General features: G+C 43.1%; 1 protein-coding gene and 1 long non-coding RNA gene across 5 annotated transcripts in view; one reads left to right on the top strand and one right to left on the bottom strand.

Moving 5' to 3' along the window:
* CTCF (CCCTC-binding factor) overlaps positions 1-12,044 on the bottom strand; it is a 49,215-nt gene extending 37,171 nt beyond the window's left edge. For 2 of the 4 annotated variants that reach the window (XM_043600834.1, XM_043600836.1), the window contains exons 1-3: positions 10,662-12,044; positions 6,249-6,365; positions 4,889-5,001 (exon numbers count right to left, since the gene is read on the bottom strand). The gene's annotated coding sequence lies outside the window, so the exon portion shown is untranslated. The remainder of the gene's footprint in view (positions 1-4,888; positions 5,002-6,248; positions 6,366-10,661) is intronic. The other 2 variants (XM_043600835.1, XM_043600837.1) reach the window with 1 other exon arrangement.
* LOC122495108 lies at positions 9,552-13,416 on the top strand. Its single transcript, XR_006300340.1, has 2 exons — positions 9,552-10,094; positions 11,777-13,416. It is a non-coding gene; the product is annotated as an uncharacterized LOC122495108 (long non-coding RNA).
* The last annotated feature ends 4,096 nt before the right edge of the window (positions 13,417-17,512 follow it).

Here is a 17,512-nt window from a genome sequence, read left to right as displayed (position 1 = left end):
AGGATGCAGCACAAGATTCCAACTTTTCCAACTCAGTTTTTTATTTTCTTTTAAGTTTATTTATTTTAAGAGAGAGAGAAAGAGAATTCAGGGGAGGGGCAGAGAGAATCCCCAGCAGGCTCCGCACTGTCAGCACAGAGCCCGATGCAGGGCTCAAACTCACGAACCGTGAGATCATGACCCGAGATGAAGTCAGATACTTAACCGACTGAACCAACCAGGTGCCCCCCAACTTAGTTTAATAAAATGAAACAAAACTATACAAATAGCATTCCTGGTGAGATCCCCTACCTTAAGTCAGGTGGGTATTGTATCTCACCTGGACTGATGCAATGGCCTCTGAACTAGTTTCCCTGTTTCCCTTCTTGCTCCCTTACCACCCATTTTTCACACATTGGCCAGATTTCTAAAATGGAAATTCATGGGGTGCTTGGGTGGCTCAGTTAGTTAAGCATCTGACTTCAGCTCAGGTCATGATCTCGCAGTCCATGAGTTTGAGCCCCATGTCCGGCTCTGTGCTGATAGCTCAGAGCCTGCAGACTGTTTCAGATTCTGTGTCTTCCTCTCTCTCTGCCCCTCCCCCATTCACATTCTGTCTGGCTCTCAAACATGAATAAACGTTAAAAAATTTTTTTTAAACAAAATGGAAATTCATTATCAGCAAGGAGACTTCCCTTCTGAAACCTCCCATGGGAAAACTTGTAAGCTCAAAACTAAACTCTTTCACCTGGCCTACAGGGTCCTTTAGGGCCCTATCAGCAGATCTGCATCTAGCCTCATACACTCTGCTCTAACCATATTAAACTGCTTTTAGTAGCCAGAACATTTTAGGCTTCTCTCCTCCTGCCTCTGGACCTTTGTACATGCCATTCCCTCTTCTAGGAATATATAAACAATTAAACTCCTACAAAGTCACTGTATAAATACATTAGTACAAGTGCCCAAAGAGGTGTAGGCAAGAAAAATATTGTAACATCTTTATCTAACATCAAGATTAAAAAAACCTCAAATATCCACACTATGTGTATAGTGTGCTGTCATCTGTTTTTTAGGAAGGATACACAAACACATATGTTAATACATGAATAGAATTTTCTCTGGAAGGATGTATGAAAAACTGGTAATATTTATTACCTGTGGAGAAGAAAACTGAGGGATCAGAAGTGGGAAGAAATTATTTTTCATTATTACCAGTTTGTATTGTTTGATATATCTCTCCCCACGTGTTTGTATTTAATGTGGTAGTTACAAAATACTTGTATAGCACCGTTACATTTTGTCTTTAAAACTGTATTATTACCTGTACATGTCCATTTACAAAAGTGCAGGGAAAAAACCCAAAAGGAATACACCAAACTGTTAACAGTGTTTATCTCTGTGGAAAAAAAATAAAAGGGCTACTTCTTTAGGGTCTAGTATAGTTCTACAATTAATAGACTCTTCCAAAGAATGAAACTAAATGCTACTAGGATGATACAAAAACAGATTAAGGCCAAACGTGAGGAAAGTTCTAAGAATTGCCTCTGTAATGTCAATTCCTTCTACACTTGGGCAGATACATGGCTGCCAGTACCCTCCCCCTCCTGCCTTCTCTCCCTCATGCCTGCACTTCTCTGACAGTGTCCTAGCAAGGCTTTCAATCCACCCAAGAAGTCTAAAGTTTTGAGAGAGATAGCGGGTGAGCATGTGCACACGGGAGGGCAGAGCGGGAAAGAGGATCCCAAGCAAGCCCTGCACCACTGGCGCAGAGCACGACGTGGGGCTCAAATCCATGAACCATGAGATCATGACCTGAGCCGAAATCAAGAGTTGGACGCTTAAATGACTGGTTACCCAAGACACCCCAAATCCACCCAAGAAGTCTAGACTTCACTGCCAGAGTAAACTAGACAAAAACTACTTTTATTATCTCATTATATTTATCAGAAAGCTTCAGTCCTATTTCCTACTATATTGGATTCCTTTAAAAATTATATAATACAGGGGCACCTGAGTGGCTCAGTTGGTTGAGAGTCTGACTTCGGTTCAGGTCATGATCTCACAGTTTGTGAGTTCGAGCCCTGTGTCAGGCTCTGTGCTGACAACTTGGAGCCTGGAGACTGCTTCAGACTCTGGGTCTCATTCTCTCTCTGCCCCTCCCCCACTTGTGCTTGGTCTCTCTCTGCCTCTCAAAAATAAATACATTAAAAATTTTTTTTAAATTATACACTACAAACAGAAGAAAACTCAGATAATCTAGAATATAAATCTATAGTTTTTTGTTTTTTTTTTGAGAGAGAAAGAAATGGAGCGGGGAAGAAGGGCAAAGGGGGGGTGGGGGAGAGGCGAGAGAGAGTGAGAATCTTAAGCTGAGAATCCATGCTGATCCCACAATCCTGGGATCATCACCTGCACCAAAATCAAGAGCCGGATGGACACTCAACTGACTGAGCCACCGAGGTGCCCCTCTATTGGTTTTATATAAACATTCTGGTTTATATCTATAGTCTCCTCCCTATATATACACACATACCTTTGGACATACATTTGATAATTTGCTTTATGTAATAGGTCTCAAATCTCTCCATTTCAACGTATTACTATACATAATATAATGGTTTCATGACATTCTATTATATAGACATTCACAATTTAATCAGTCCTCTATTGTTGAATATGGTTAGTCCCAAATTTTGGTAATTCTACTTTATTTAAAAAAAAAAAAAGGGAAAAATTTATACAAACTAGAAAAGCTAGAAAAAGTTACTCCAAACTTAACCACCCTTGCACTACTAGTTCTTTATTTTATTTTGACCAGTGTTTTCATGTCTGTTTTGTCTTTTTCCTGGGGTATTCATTCAATTACACACTAAGTTCTTGCTATGTGCCATGGTTTTGGTTTTCTTTACTTTTATTCCATAACAATTTCTTTTTTTGGAACTATATTAAAAAAAAATTCAGACATTTTGCTGGCTAAGAGTCTTCCCAATTAGTTTCTTTTTGTGGTTGTCAAACTTTACTCTCACATGGGGTATGGCCCTGTTTACTCATCCATTTCTCTGCTGCTCAAGAGATTTTGATTAATGTTATTTTCTCATCCACAAAGTCCCAATTTACTTGATTCACTTAACTTCTGTACAGTCTGGTGGTCATCACTGTAGCTTAATGCAAAATATATACATTGACCCACTATTCTAATGTCTACAGACTATCACTTTACTTCTATATAGCACATTACCGTTACAAATACATGGGTTTCCCCCTAACAATACTTCATCTAACTGCCATAGCCTATCACAAGGTAGATACATCATTTTACCAATGAGGAAAGGAAGGCACAAGGAAGTCACACTTGATGGACTTGCCCAAGGCTACATAGCTATTAAGCTGCAGTGACTAAACCTTGGTGCCCTAATGGGATTAAAATCGAATTTATACTGCTTCTGAATTTCTTGATATACCTAGATCAAGGTCTCTCCTCCAGAAAGCCTTTCTCAAAATCTTTCACCAACTCCTGTAACAGACTACCCTCTCTGCATCCTGAACACACTTTTATCAGAGCACAAACAACACTTAATCTCTTCCCTATACTCAAGACTCTCAGAAAAACAAACTTTTTATTTAAGAAATCCCTGGGGATTCAAATCCCCAGTATGTAACAGTGCCTGGCACAAAGTAGAAAGGCAAGTGTTCAAAGAATGCAATGAATACAAGTATTCAACAAATACTACAAATATTTAGAGTACATCCAAATATTCAGGCTAATCCAATTCAAACCATTTCGGAGAAATTCACACTCCATGATATCTAGAACAAATTAGGTTCAAATATAAAACTTGTATTCAAACAGCAGATATTGTCAGTATAGAAAATGTATTTCTTATGTGCCACTTATATTAATTAAGAGCAATACACTAGTAACAATAGGTAATAATAAAAACAATAGACACTTCTAAATAACTGTCTTAGGAATCACAAGGTCTACAAGCTTAAGATTTAGACATATTATTAAGACTCTTAATACTTAACTTGAATGGGGAGGTAACAAATCAGTATAAATTGTTAATTATGCTGGAGTTAATATGACATTTGCTTTCAAAATCTTGTTTTGTAGAATTTATTTTACAGTTAAAAAAAATTTTTTTTTGAGAGACAGCACATGTGTAAGCAGGGGAGAGGGGCAGAAGACAGAGAGAATCCCAAGCAAAATCCACACTCAGTGTGGAGCCTGACATGGGGCTTGATCCCATGACCCTGGGATCATGACCTGAACTGAAATCAAGAGTCAAAAACTCAACTGACTGAGCCACCCAGGCACCCCAAATGATGTGTGGCCTTTTACAAAGTAGGCTCCATGCCCAATGTGGGGCTTGAACTCATTAAGAGTTCCTGCTGAGATCAAGCGTCTCGTGCTCTATGGACTGAACCAATCAAACACCCCATTTTACAGTTTCAGACCTGAGTCTGTTCATTGTTTAAAAAAAATTTTTTTCTTTTTAAATTATAATTAGGTCATTGGAATGGTCTTAATGACAGTATTTCTGACTTGGTCCGCCATCTAGAACTGTCTACCAATTGGTGTAGAGCTCTTGTGCATGTTGGGTACCTGTAGAAACATGCATGCAAGCAAACAAGCACTGATTTAATACAATTTAATGTCTATATTCCACAATAGGATGCTACAGGGAACAAAGTAAGGAGCTGGATGACAGAGCTGTTCCATAGCTCAGAACTATTGCTTCCCAAATGTTTCCACTGTAGTACCTATACAAAGGATGATTCTTATTCCCTAGGGACTCATGACCCACTTTGCTGAAAACCTGGGTTCTCTTCAACAGTCTATACAGAGTTCCCATTCTGATCCTAAAATATGTATTTGTTTTAATGTAAAAATTTAAAAATTACTTACCAGTCAAATTACTTAACTCACCGCCCCCTCAATGAGCACAATTGAAGCTCCAAGAAGATGGGTCATGCTTATCTTGTGGCTTCAAGTACCCCGGAATCATACCACTTTGTACCCTAAGGGTATTCATATCCCAGTTTGAGAAACAGGGATCTAAACAATTAAATTGCCATAATACTTAAAAGTGACCAACACGTTCCTACAACCCCATTCCCCAAACTCTTAAGGCTAGTTTTCTCAACAGCTTTTTAAATCAGTATTGTTTTTCTTTTCAGGAGCTCATTAATATGTACTCTGTGTCAACACTCCTTAAAAAAACCTGCAGGGCACAAATTATTTCTTGAGTGACAGAATCCTAGCACACAGACCTTGTCCTTCCCACCTATCAATGTACTAAGCTGCTCATGGAAAACAGATTTGAATAGTAGAGTTTTCATTCCTGTTCCCTTCCTCCTCTCTATTTGCTCCAACACAGCTTGTAAGAAAAATCTTAGTAGTCACTTAGATGATTCATTCACATAAGCTTATCTAATGTCAGCATTTATAACTCCCCACCTTTCCCTTTTGCTGTTACACAAGTACAATTAAATTATTTTCACATTTTCTAAGGGACAAGAAGGATGTGTATTCTAATAGCCTGAGAAGAGATAATTTTCCTACCCAGAACCCTACTTTGTTGTTTATGAGATTCCAAAGCCTAGTAGATGTCAATATTTATGAGGCCTGTTCCAAGTTCCCTATAATGTCCATTATATTTTATAGCAGAAATTGTAGGCTACAGTAAATTTTAAGTGACCCCTTAAAATGTTTCAAAACGTTACTGATAATGTATATAATACTGATACAAAAATGGGTCATCAACTAGGCTAATTCAAATTAATTAAGACAACTTTTATCTAGGATCCATTTCCAAAAAAATAGGATTCCATCTATTGCTCATCAAAATTTCAAATTGCCACAGGCCATGGACTCTTGACGTCATTTGTCAATAACCAAAATATACGTTCCAAGGGCTTCTGCAGAAAAACAACTATTTCCTGGGGTCTATGTACATGCTCAGAATCGTACTTAATGCTTTATACACATTCTCACCAACCTAGAGCCTAGCCTCTGTAATTGGTGTTGTTCTCTCACAAATGGGGACCATAGGAGTAGAGAAGTTAAGTAACGTGCTCAGTGTCACCCAGCTAGTATATGCCAGTGCAGAGTTTCAAACTGAGGACTCTGACTATAAAACATGTATGCCCTCAATTATTCACTGTCCTGCATCTTCTATACCCAAGAACAATATAGCAAATCCTCCAACCCCAGAAAGGATTTATTACTCCCATCTTCAAGACCAAGAAATGGAAAGAGCATTTACCTCTCCGTGGCTGCAAAGTCAGTTTCAGGAGAGAACACAGAACCCAGCTCTCAAGCCCCTGGGCAGCAACCTGTCCACTAGTGCATCTTGGTCTTTGGCTCCAGATCTGTGACCATTCTAAAGCAGAAACATAAATCATTTTATGAACACCAAATACACACAACTGCACATATAATATGAAAAGCAAATTGAGGGCAAGATAAAAGCTGACAAAATTGGTTAAAAAACAATATACTTGGGGCGCCTGGGTGGCGCAGTCGGTTAAGTGTCCGACTTCAGCCAGGTCACGATCTCGCGGTCCGTGAGTTCGAGCCCCGCGTCAGGCTCTGGGCTGATGGCTCAGAGCCTGGAGCCTGTTTCTGATTCTGTGTCTCCCTCTCTCTCTGCCCCTCCCCCATTCATGCTCTGTCTCTCTCTGTCCCAAAAATAAATAAATGTTGAAACAAACAAACAAACAAACAATATACTGGTTCTGATACATCACATTACTAAATGAGGCATTCCATAAATTCTACCAAACCAGTAATAAAACACTTATTTCTTTATATATTTGCTAAATATATAAAGGACTAAAGATCTGTGGTTATCAAAATAGCACCATGGGGTGCTTAGCTGGCTCAGTTGGTGAAGCATGAGACTTGATCTTGGGGTTGTGGGTTTGAGCCCCATGTTGAGTCTACACCCAACAGACTACTGAAAAAATAGTAACTTCAGATTACTGAAAAAAATAATAAAATCTTAAAAAAAAACAAAAAAACCATTATGACCTTGCAGGGAAATAATGGCACACGTATATATATTTGAGCTGACAAAAAAACTAATTCTTATAGATGTAGTAATTAATAGTCCTTTAACAGTATTTTTCCTTATCTTCAGGAAGGAAGGGCTTTCACTGTTTTGAAATTCCTAGAAGCACAGCAATGAAATACTTTTTTTGTTAGCTGATAATTTTATCCCCAAATTACAAATATATGAATTGTCAAGTTTTAAGCTTTAGGTAATAGTAGAGTGGAACTTACTTCCAAAGGAAAAAAAGAAAAGAAACTTCCAAGTGAAATGGAAGTGCTAAATTTGGGAGTTTCCAAGGAATTTGGCATATAAGGTACAACTACAAAGGAATCTATCTCATAATTAACTAAAGCTCACAAAACTAAGCTAATATAATACTTTCTTAGAAGCTAAAGAAAAGTCTTCTCTGTTGAGAGGCAATTTACATCTTGAAAAGAGGATTAGCATATCTAGTCCAAGAAACACTTTTGTATTAGAGTCCATATAGTGTTACTAGCGTGCCTCAAAGGGAGGAGATTTTATATACCTGAACATTCTAGAGGTAACTAAAAATGAACACCAAGTATAGAAAAATCACTATTCTCAATGCATACATTAGCAGTCTATAAGCAATGTCCCATCTTTGCACTGAAATATTAATCACTAAGAAAATGCAGACCTGCCAGTGAAGATCTGAAGATGGTGACTAGAGAAAGTTTAATGTTTAGAAAAACAAACATGGTACGCCAAATCCACACATCCAACTGCAAACCAGGGTCTTCAAGGTTATGCATTATTTGCCATTATTGTTCTTTCCAAACCTGTATGCTCTTTCTCAAAGTATTAAATTATGACAAATTTTAGTTGTTTGAAGAGGGACCTAATTTTGGCCAAAAGCCTGAAGTCATCCGGGACTGAGACAGGTCAGTAAGGTAAACAGATGATCAACTAAGTCTCTGGTTTAAAAAAATGAAATGGAAGCTATACATGATGGGGAGTGAATTTGATGCCAGTAGCAAAAAAACAGTTTCTAGAGGTGGACTTTTCGCCAGCAGACACCACTGTGAAAGGCTCTGCCACAGGACTCTCCCTTGGGGCCCTAGTCAGCCGCAGGTGGCCCCTGCACTCCCAAAGAACTCCCTAAGCCACCCAAAGAAGTTCCTCATTTTTGTGTGTTCTTTAAAGCTGTATCTTAAACCTCTTAGAATTGGAATAGTCTTAAGAATGACTTTTACAACTTCTAAATTTTCTTATGTTGGTTAAGTAGACCCCTAAGGATGACTTTCACAATTCCTCTTAAATATTTTCTTAAGTGGGCAAACATTCCTGTTGTAATCTTCTTCATCTTATTGATTTAAGTTATAAGCTCCTTTGGGTAACCTTATATCCTCAATTCATTCTCTGTAGATTTCATTTTCCAATAAAAACAAAGTATGAATCCTGGCATATAGGAAATCTCAAAGGACAGCAACTCTGTGGAGTCTACACCACTAAAAGAGCATAAATAACATGGAAGACTAAGAGGCTGATGACTGCATATGGCAGAACTAAACGAAGAAACAAAACATGGTTTGTGGAGCATAACACTAACCAGGGAAAACAAATTTTATTCCTGGCCCAATATAGATCTTCTGGATTTTAATTTTTAACCTGTGTAGAGATTAGTTTTATAAGTAAAACAGACCACCTGCCATCCACAATGTGGAAAATCTCACAAATGCAAAAAAAAAACCTGCATAGACTAATTTATTAAACAATTAAGCATGGTTCTATTACCAAACCTGCACTTCATCAATACTACTGTATTTGTTAGTGCAATTTTACTTTTACTGTAGGAGGGGGGAGAAGGGACATTATGTAGAATTTGAAAAAGGGATGTTGAAAGACTACTGTAGATGCAGATTGCTGCAAAATCCTACAGGTTGAGCAGACCCAACAACTTTGTTTAGTGCCAGCCTGTTTTAATTTCCTCATAAATTTAACATAGTCTTAAAAAAAAAGTTAATCAAGATTTCCCTCTCTCCAAAGCAACCCGAGTTAATGTATCAACTGCTGCTGCACGATACTATATTAAAGTACTAGAATACTTGAGGAAAAGGGAAAAAGAGATAACTCTGACAATTCAGCAGGAAGCTTTTTAATGATTTAAGACAGCTGAGGGCAGTAAACTTAATATACATGTCCTGTTTAACTTCTTTTGCCGCCTATAGGGAACTTAGATTTTTAACTTTCCTACTTGATTTAAACTCCAAGCTTGAAGACTACTTATGCGAATGTTTACTTAACGCTGAACTCTGGGCTACAGGAAGTCAGCTACTAAAGAGTAGTTACATTAGGCGTAGATATTTATAAACCAACTGCAGCTAGCGACCCAGGATTCAATTACAACATCAACCCTCATATTTCAGCGTATGGGCAAATTACCAGTGGAGTCAAGAATAAATTCATTCTGCCCTACTGGAGCTTTAGATCAGGTTGCACAATCCCGGGGCAGAAGTGCCTTCGCCTAGCCCTAAAGCATCAGGTACTAAATACTGTACTAACTCAGTGTCAGGACATTTTAAAGCGGGAGGGAAACTCAAGGGTCGCCTAAACCAATTCAATAAGCCCATAATCCCAAATTCAGGAATTTGTCACGTCACTTGAGATCAGAATGAAATTAAGTTTTGATCCCTTTGAGATCTCTTAGCGCACAAAGTCAGGCTATCATTACAAGAGGAGTCCGACCCTGGCTGTAGGAAAACGACTCGGTGCGGAACTCGAGTCTCTTCCGCCCACTGTGTGGGGCCGCACCAGTCAGGTCCAGCGAGGAGCTGGGGCGCGAGTTTGGGGGCGCAGCCGGGCCCGGCGGGGGCGGCGAGCGCGCGTCCCCCCGCCCGCTCAGGCAGCGTCGAGGCGCGAGCAGCTCAGCCAGCCTTGCAGAGGGAGCTCTCGGCAGCTCTGGGGTCTCTCTGCTCGCAGCCGCAGCAGCGCCGCCTGCGCCACTCGGCGGAGACGGAGACCAGAGGCGGCGGCGCGCGGACTGGGAGCGACCGCAGAGCAGCCGAGCGGCAGGGGTACGCTCGCAGAGCGGCCGGGGTAGGTTCCGGGGACCGGGCAGGCTGGAGGAGGGGCAGGCAGAGAGGCGTCGGCCAGGGCCCGACACTCATACTACCCGGACACCGGGCTGCGCGCGCGCGCGCGCGCCGACAGTGGGTCGGGACCCTCGAGCAAGGCGGGCGCGGGAGCCGGGATGCGGAGATCGCCTCTCGGCTGAGGCCACCCGCCGCGGGAGGGGCGGAGGGCAGAGGGCGGGCCGCGGCCGGGCAACCAGTCGGGCCAAGAGCCGGCCTCGAGGGCAGAGACAAAGGAAGGAAAATGGAGTCGCCGGCGCGCGGGCCTCTGTTGCTGCCGCCGCCGCCAGAGGCCTAGCGCGCCGCCAGGAGGGAGGCCTAGCGGGCGGGTGTGTGTGTGTGGGGGGGGGCGGCCGGGCCGCGGCGGCGACGGGCAATGGCGGCGGCCGCGCCGCAGCAGGGACGGTAGAGGGAGACAAACACCCCCCGGCGGCGGCGCTGGCGCCGGGCTGCAGCCAGCGCCGACCGGAGCGGCCCCATCGTGACACCTAGAGGCGGCCCGCGAAACCTCCTCCACCCCGGGCCCCCTTACCTCCGCGCCACACCCCCTGCAGCGCCCGCTCCGCCGCCGCTCCACCGCTCCGGCCACCCGGCGTCCCCGGACAGCTCCGCGCACCCGCACCGGCTACCGCCGCCGCAGCTGCCGCCAAAGAAGCAGCTCCGCGCACGGTTTAATCGCTCCACAGGCTCGGACACAAAATGGCGGCGGCGCGGTGCAGTGCGCCTGCGTCGGCGCTGCCGGGGCCGCGGGTGCTGATAAGGGAAGGGACGGGTGGGGGGGCCGGCCAGGCGACGAGTGGAGGGCGGGGGAGGAAAGGTGAGGGGAGGGGTTGGCGCAGGGCAGCATGGGAGGCGGCCCCGGGCGCCAACTTTCAAAAGCGGGCGCGATGGCGTCACGGGACGCGCCGCGAGTCGCGTCACGCCGCAGGCGCCCTCCCGCGCCCTCGCCCGGTCGCGCGTGGACTCTGCGGGCGCCGCTACGTCCGGGCTCCTGCTGGGTGGGGCTTCCTGGGCGGAGGCCGCCGCCGCCTCTGGGCGGTACAGGATCCCGGGCTCTCTTGACCTGGTTCCCCAGCCGCAATCTCCCTTCCTGAATACGTAAAGGGGGTGGGGGGTGGGGGTGCGAGAGAGGGTGTTTGGAGGAAGCGCGCGCGGGGCTAGGCGCTGGGGCTGAGGCGGTTCTTGGGCCGGGCCCCGCCCCAATCTCCGCCCTAGCCGGGCCGGCCCCTCTCTCCCAGCGCCCCACCGCCGCCGCCAGCCACCGAGTGAGGCCGGACTGGCCCCCATGCACTCCCAGCTCATCAGAACCGTACAGTATCCACGAATGAGGGCGGGAAGGGGTATCCTTGCCCAGCGGCTTTTAAGGGATCTCTCCGCCCTTAGGAGAGGGCCTCCTAAAACCGGGTGCAAGAGGACAAGGGCTTCTTGGTGTCACCAGGCCCCTTAAGCCGGAAAGGCCAGCAGAAGACCAAATTTGATGCTTTTTACACAACCATAGCAGTCTTTGGCCAAAAGGGTTTTCTTACTCGGCGCTATATAATGCTGTATTTTTAAAACGTGCACTTGTTGCCTTTGCTTGAGAGTGAAATTCTGTGTGGGTGGCGCCCTTAAGCCCCTCACAGTGCGGTCGCCCCTCCCCCTCCCTAGGATGCACCTGCGGACTTTACCCAACTTGCAATGATGAAGTTCACCTACCACAGACTGGAGGATGTTCTGGTGGGTCAGGGAGGAGAGCCTCTGGTACTGATGGGAACTGACTGAGGACTGTATTCTGAACTCCCTTACTTTCGATATCACGGATAACAAGCAGACCCAGCATCAAGGAGACAGCTTCTGCGCTATTCAGCAGATTGTTTCATTATGAGGATGCCAGCCCAATATTGACAGATTTTTCTGGGTGTTTCTGAAAAAGGAAATCAGACGGGCGCCTGTGTGGTACAGTCGAATAAGCGTCTGACTTTGGCTCAAGTCATGATCTTGGCGGTTCGTGAGTTTTAGCCTCGCATTGGGCTTTTGTGCTGGCAGCTCCGAGCCTGGAGCTTGTTTTGGATTCTGTGTCTCCTGCTCTCTCTGCCCCTTACCTGCTCAAGCTCGGTCTCTCAAAAATAAACATTAAAAAAAAGGGGGGGGGGAATCAGAAATCTAGATTTTTGTAATGTAAATCTTCAGATATTTAGATGTTAGCAACTAAATCAGATGTTTTTAAAATGCATAAGCTTGATTAAACCATTCATGTGGGCTGTCAGTGTATGGCCTCTGACTTGGAGAGGAGAATGAAGAGAAATTCCAAGGCCAGATCCTAGACACTCCAGCATTTAGAAATAGGTAGGGTAATGAAGGAGAATGAGAGGGAGCAGCCAGGAAGGCAAGAAAGAAATCCACAAGACTGTTGAGTTTGGAACCCAAGGGCAGAGAAGGTTTAGGGTAGGGAGGAGTGGTCAACTGTGCCTAGTGCTGCTGAGAGGTGAGCTTGGGCCAGAGACATGGCTGTTGGACTGGTCACCTTGGAAGTCACTGGAGAATATCAATGGTGACTGGCTTGATTCATGTTGGTAAATCAACAGATGCAGATATCACTAGAATGAGTTTGAAGAGTGAATGGAAAAGCAAGGGAATAGAGATAGCACACATAAGCAAGATGAGAAGTTTTGTTGTGAAGGGAGCAAAGAAATTTAGGGATAAATGGAAGGTAATGGGTCAAGGGAGGAGATGTTTTAAAACATGATAGAGTTCTTGATTGTGTTTATGTGCCATTGGGAGTGATACAGGAGAGAGAAGGCTTGCTTGACTTACATAGGAATGAAACCCATGAGAGGATATAAGGGAACGGAGAACTGACCTCAGGAACAGGATGCTTCTGCTGTGAAGTAACGAAGGTGAAGATGGATGCAAATGCTGGGGAGAGGAAAAGCAAGCTTACAGCTTTCCTTAGTAGGACTGCCTTGTCAGCATTGGGTACCCATTTGAAGTTTGTGATCATGACTTTAAAGTTAAACCAGTTGGTCCAGTATGTGGTTTTTCCAGCAACATTCAGCTGCTTGGGTGCAGACATGCAGAAAAGAGATAATTTGGTTTCTCAACACCAGGTCCTAAGTTTTCTGGTTCCTAATCTCAGGTACTTGATTTATGTGACTAGCTAATATTCTAGAAATATGTGAATATTTGGAAAATTTACATGTGACCCCTTTTACTAGAAACCAAATGATCCCATTTGTCTTTTATGTACACCTGAGGACTCAAAAATAAAACCCTCAAACTTAGAGGGAAATTACCATATACCTCCAGAATATTTGTATCTTGCAGTTTCTTCAGCTCTCAACCCCAAATACCTCCTGGTATATCTAGGAACTATGTACCAGAAACAACAAGACTGACTTGCACTTAAGTTCTTAGCTTCTTTTTCTTTCTGGTACCTTTAATAATCTGACTAATAAACTTTCTGTACAACTTTACCTGAAACCATAAGAGTAAGCTATGAGAATGTCTTCAAGGGGCACCTGGGTGCCTCATTCAGTTGAGCGGCCCACTTTGGCTCAGGTCATGATCTCATGGTTTATGAATTTGGGCCTGGCATTGGGCTCTGTGCTGACAGCTCAGAGCCTAGAGCCTGCTTCTGATTCTGTGCCTCCCTCTCTCTCCGCCCGTCTCCTGCTCTGTCTCTCAAAATAAACAAATATTTTTGAAAAAAAGAAAAAAAAGTCTTCTAAAGCTTTAATATGGGCAAATATAAGTCAATGTATTTAGATGGAAAAAAACTCAACTATATTTACAGTTATATTAACAGCTGCTATGGTCTGAATATTTGTGTCCCTCTCAAAATCCATATGTTGAAATCCTAATGCTGGAATGCCCGAGTGGCTCCATTGATTAAGCATCCGACTCTTGATTTCAGCTCAGGTCATGATCTCACAGTTTGTGAGTTTGAGCCTGGATTTGGGCTCTATGCTGACAGTGTGGAGCCTGCTTGGGATCCTCTGTCTCCCTACCTCTCTGCCCCTCCCCTGCTTGTGCTCGCTCTCTCTCAAAATGAATAAATAAACTTAAAAAAAAAAATCCTAATACTTGATGGGATGGTATTAGTAGGTGGGGCCTTTAGGAGGTACTTAAGTCATGAGAGTAGAACCTTTATAAATAGGTTAAATGCCTTGTAAAAGAGCTTCACAGAGATCCCTAGTCCCTTCTACCATGTTAAGGACACAGCCAGAAAGCAATGGCTATGAGCCAAGAAGAGGGCCTTAATCAGAAAGCAACCATGTTGGTACCTTGATCTTGACTACTGAGTCTCTAGAACTGTGAGCAATAAATTTCTGTTGTCTATAAGTCACCTACCCAGTCAATGGTATTTTGTTATAGCAGCCTGAACCGACCAAGACAACTATGTTTATGCCAACTATATCAAGGGTGCCTGGCTGTCTCAGTTAGTGGAGACTTTTTGATCTTGGGGTTGTAAATTCAAGTCCCACATTGGGTTTAGAGATTATTTAAGAATAAAATATTAAAAAAAAAAAACAACAAAAACCCTCCATCTGGGGTGCCTGGGTGGCTCAGTCAGTTAAGCATCCAACTCTTGGTTTCTGTTCAGGTCATGATCTCATGGTTCATGAGTTCGAGCCCCTGTCAGGGTCTGTGCTGGTAGCATGGAGCCTGTTTGGGATTCTCTGTCTCTCTCTGCCCACTCCCCCCATCCCTCCTCCACTCATGCTGTCTCTGTCCCTCTCAAAATAAATACACGAACTTAAAAAAACACCTTGGGGCACTTGGGTGTCTCAGTGGGTTAACTGTCCGACTTTGGTTCAGGTCATGATCTCAGTTCATCAGTTCAAGCCCCACATTGGGCTCTGTGCTGACAGCTCAAAGCAGGCTTCAGGCTCTGTGTCTCCTACTCTCTCTGCCCCTCCCCTGCTTGCATTCTGTCTCTTTCTCTCTCTCTCAAAAAATAATAAAAAAATATAAATAACAAAATATTTATCAACTGTATGACCTCTGAGGCATCAGAAGCCAAGAATGGGGTCCAAGTGGCCTTGGAGCATGCTTTCTGAAGACCAAGATCCTAGAGGCTATTCACTAGGAAGGAGCAAATAGAAATGTTTTCTTCTCCTTGTGGAAAACTGTGAGATGTCCTACTTTACGGAATTGACTCCAAAAACCAAGAAATGGAGAGCCAAACCAAAAGGATAGGATGTTTCAGGCTGGACAGAAATAAGCTGAGAGGGAAAAGCAATATGATGAGAGTCTGCGAAACAGTTGGCATAATAAAAATAAGGACAGATTTGTTCCCTGCAGTACTACTCCAGACTACCTCACCAGTGAGAACTATGGTGGTTTAAAACCACTCAGTAATTTAAGGAAGAGTTCTTCCCATGAACTCTGTCTTAGGTTTGTAGTCCACAGGAGTTTAGGGCATTATCAGCTGAAGCTGTTGGCTTACCACATGGCATTAGTGAGGTCACCACGTTCCAGGATCTGGTCCTCAGCCTCACAGGCAGGACCAGAAATATAGTCTGTATCCTGAGAGTGTATTCCTTCCTTAGGGACTTATCTGGTTCACAGGAGCTTGATGGATAAGCAGAGTGCTGCTGTACTAACTGGCAAGTGGACCAATGTCCTTGTGTTGGCAAAAGGCACATTCTTTCCTTGCAGGAGAGCCTCCTGAAAATCCATATTACTAGAAAGCTTGGTGTGCAGTTAATTAGATTAAGAGATGTAAATTATATAACTTAAACATTTAATATCACCCTTCCTGGATGCTAGAGTGAAATTGTCCAGCATTTGAGTCTTATCCTGTCTCTTTATTGGTTTTATGATCTTGGGTGAATTATAACAACTGTAGATTTCTTCGCTATAATATAGGGTGGTAATTGTACTTCACACAGTGGTAAGGATTCAACAAGAAAATTCACGTAAAGCTCTTGGATAATTCTAGACACCAGTAACCATACAAAAAATGTAAACTATTGTTACTATTTTATTTTTATGCTTCTTGTTACCTACCTTCACTCCTAAATCTACCTTCTGATGGACATGGTCTTTCTAGATTCATTAACAGAATCCATTACTGACTAGGCTTTCCATTCTTTCTGTGAAGGGCGTACTTTGCTCTATAATTCTTAGAGAACAATTCCATTTCCAAGATCTTCCTTGATTCCCACTGTTGCCCCATATAAAGTCTGCAATTATTACAAGATTTATGTGGTTTTTAAAAACTCTTTCAGCAAGGGAATTGCTGATAGAGGAGAAGTGTTGATTTTCTAAGTAATGATGGTAATTCTAAGTAATGATTTCTTGCCTGCTTTAAGGGTAAGATCTAAAGTTACATCTGAATACTCCTGTCTGTATCTGTTATGTGACATATAATCCAGTTTAGCAAACGTTTATTGAGTACTTGCTGTTCTATTCACTGGGGATATAAAAATGACCCAAGATGTGTTTCCTGTCCTTGAACTCAAAGTTTAACTGGTGAGACTAGTTAAAAAACAGAACAAAACAAACAAAAAAAAAAAAGGGGCACCTGGGTGGCTCAGTCGGTTGGGCGTCTGACTTCGGCTCAGGCCATGATCTCGCGGTCCGTGAGTTCGAGCCCCACGTCGGGCTCTGTGCTGACAGCTCAGAGCCTGGAGCCTGTTTCAGATTCTGTGTCTCCCTTTCTCTCTGACCCTCCCCCGTTCATGCTCTGTCTCTCTGTGTCTCAAAAATAAATAAACATTTAAAAAAATTAAAAAAAAAACAAAAAAACAATTATTGCAATAATGGCTATAATGGGAAGAAATGGATAGATAAAGGAGTAAATCATTCTCTAGGAGTATCTCATTTCAGCTGGGTGTTAAAGGATCAGAAAGCATAAACAAGCAAGGCAAAGGCATGTAAGGTGAAAAGAGCCATAATCAAGAGCATAAAAGGGCACAAGAATGTTGGGGGACAGCAAGTCATTCCACGTCATTGGACTAGGGTGTAGTGACACTAAACCTTGTAAGACATTTGGAAAGCTTCCAGTGTCAACTGCCAAGGGCAACCACTTTCTTGTAACATATTAAAGACTTGCCCTTTCATATCTCCTACCCAGACCACAAATTTTTTTCTTTACTGATGTCTTTAGACCCCTGTAAAATCCACGTTTATTTTTTACCTCACAGCTCAAATTACTGCTTTCTAAAGTCTAACAGACTTTACCTAGACCTACATCCCACATTTGTTTTTTGTGCTCTTACTTGCATTTTTCAGGCATGCATTGATCACCCTTGTAACAATCTCATCTGTACATTTTTCATTTTGCAAAACTTCTTCATGTGTGTTCTTTGAATTGATGTTCACAGCTGTATTTAAAGAGCCAGACACAGGTTTGTCCTAAGCTCAAGACATAATGTGACTTGCTCAGAGTCATCCGGT

The sequence above is a fragment of the Prionailurus bengalensis genome, chromosome E2, assembly GCF_016509475.1.
Source record: "Prionailurus bengalensis isolate Pbe53 chromosome E2, Fcat_Pben_1.1_paternal_pri, whole genome shotgun sequence".
Classification (NCBI taxonomy): domain Eukaryota; kingdom Metazoa; phylum Chordata; class Mammalia; order Carnivora; family Felidae; genus Prionailurus; species Prionailurus bengalensis.
The sequence above is the reverse complement of the archived record's forward strand: the minus strand, read 5'-3'. Positions and strand labels throughout refer to the sequence as shown.